The 2,290-nt window shown below is 26.7% G+C and overlaps 1 long non-coding RNA gene across 1 annotated transcript in view; it reads right to left on the bottom strand.

The window, feature by feature from the left end:
• Positions 1 to 1,088: 1,088 nt before the first annotated feature.
• LOC111623660 overlaps positions 1,089 to 2,290 on the bottom strand; it is a 9,553-nt gene continuing 8,351 nt past the window's right edge. The window contains exon 3 of the long non-coding RNA XR_002756463.1: positions 1,089 to 1,391. This is a non-coding gene — a long non-coding RNA (uncharacterized LOC111623660). The remainder of the gene's footprint in view (positions 1,392 to 2,290) is intronic.

Here is a 2,290-nt window from a genome sequence, read left to right as displayed (position 1 = left end):
AGTATAGAGACAGAAATATAACTGTCGACAGTTGAGAGGACTACCTAATAATTTTAGATAATTTGGAGTTTTGCCAATGGTACCTAACCAATCAAGTGCATTGGTGTGAAGTTTGAATGGATTGTTTTTGCAGTGTGTTAAACATGTTTTTTAAAATTTATCTGTATCATTGAAATAAATAATACATAAGTTGTAAAGTTCTGTTGTTTTTTTAACAATAAATTAATTTTTCTAAGTAAAATTGTAATTCATATTATTCTAAATGGCATAAATGAATAAAATTATTATTCAAACATCATTCTACTACAATAAATTCTTAGATTCATCAATGAGGATCCTAAACTTTTATATACTACTTTCTACTGCATCAATGTACAGAATACATAACAATTTAGAATGAAAATAAAAAAGTCTTACCTTTCCTTTGTTTTGCTTCTTGTTAATTTTTTGAGCAAAGAAGTTTTCAAAATGATTCCACAATGACTCTTTGGAAAGTGGATTATAAAATTTGAGAACGATACTTCTTCCTAGAATAATATAAGAATTTAATTATTAATTAAGAATAGAAGAGATCGAGATGATTCATTAACTAATTAATTAATTTAATATTAAAATAAATTTCTAATACAAAACATTTCTTGTTTCATTCAAAAGAATATAAGACAATATACAAGCGAATATCATTTGTAATCTGATAATTTAATTCGATGCTAAGTGGAAATAGCCTTAAATATTTTAAATGACAATTTACGACTTTTACATTTAATATTCTATCGACAATTATTCAATTTTGAAAGCTTATAAATAAAAAAACGTTACATTGCCTGCGTTATTCGGGTTTATGTAATTAAAACTCTCGAAATGGAGGGAAAAATAACTAGCAATTTCCAGAAAACTTTCTATTTCAAGATGGCGTCGGCAATACGAAATCGAACGAATTCGGATCGGTGGAACGTGCGATAAATGCGTCACACGTTATGTCATAGGCTCTACGTCAGAATATTAACTAATTGCAAAGGTTTTCTTTAAAACGCTAAATAGTCCTCTTTATTTGTAAAATATCGCTAAGATATTTGTAATAATAAATNGTTACTTTTCATTAAAATTGCAATTCGTATTATTTTGAATGCATGAATGAATAACATTACATTTCAAGCATCATTCTACTACAATAAATTCTTAGATTCATCAATGAGGATTCTAAAATTTTATATGCCATTTTCTACTGAAACAATGTTTATAATACATAACAATTTAGAATGAAAATAAAACAGTCTTACCTTTCTTTTGTTTTGCTTCTTGTTAATTTTTTGAGCACAAGAAGTTTTTAATTAAATGATTCCATGTTTCTTTGAAAAGTGGATTATAAAATTTCAGAATGATACTTCTTCCTAGAATAATTTAAGAATTTAATTATTAAGAATAGAAGAGATCGAGATGATTCATTAACTAATTAATTAATTTAATATTAAAATAAATTTTTAATACAAAACATTTATTGTTTCATTCAAAAGAATATAAGACAATATACAAGCGAATATCATTTATAATCTGATAATTTAATTCGATGCTAAGTGGAAACAACCTTAAATATTTTAAGTAAAATTTAAGACTTTTACTTAATATTCTATCGACAATTATTCAATTTTGATCGCTTATAAATAAAAAAACGTTACATTGCCTGCGTTATTCGGGTTTTTGTAATTAAACATTTACGAAAAATCTCGAAATGGATTGAAAAATAACTCGCAATTTCCATAAAACTTTCTATTTCAAGATGGCGTCGGCAATACGAAATCGAACGAATTCGAATCGGTGGAACGTGCGATAAATGAGTCACACGTTACGTCATAAGTTCTACGTCAGAATATTAACTAATTGCAAATGTTATCTTTAAAATGCTAAAATAGTCCTCTTTTTTGTAAAATATCGCTAAGATATTTGTAATAATAAATAAAATTATAAAAATGCATTCCGTAACCTTACAGGTTACAGGCCGCAAATATAGGTTTAAAGCGTATCTAATTTAATCTATTTAATTTTTATATAAATCGAAAAATATTATGTTACCTACGTTACGCGAGTTTTCATTATTAAAATTTGTACGAAAAATGTTAAAATGGAGGGAAAAAGAACTCGCAATTTCCGGATAGCATAAATTTCCAAGATGGCGTCGGCAACAATACGAAATGGAACGAATTCGAAATTGTCGTTGCAATGCGTCACGCGTTACGTCACGAGTTTTACGTCATAGATGTAATATTTCGAGTATTTTCATTGCATTTTTTTT

Source organism: Centruroides sculpturatus, unplaced genomic scaffold (assembly GCF_000671375.1).
Source record: "Centruroides sculpturatus isolate CEXI.00-Female unplaced genomic scaffold, Cexi_2.0 scaffold176, whole genome shotgun sequence".
Lineage (NCBI taxonomy): Eukaryota > Metazoa > Arthropoda > Arachnida > Scorpiones > Buthidae > Centruroides > Centruroides sculpturatus.
This window is presented reverse-complemented; position numbering and strand designations above follow the sequence as displayed.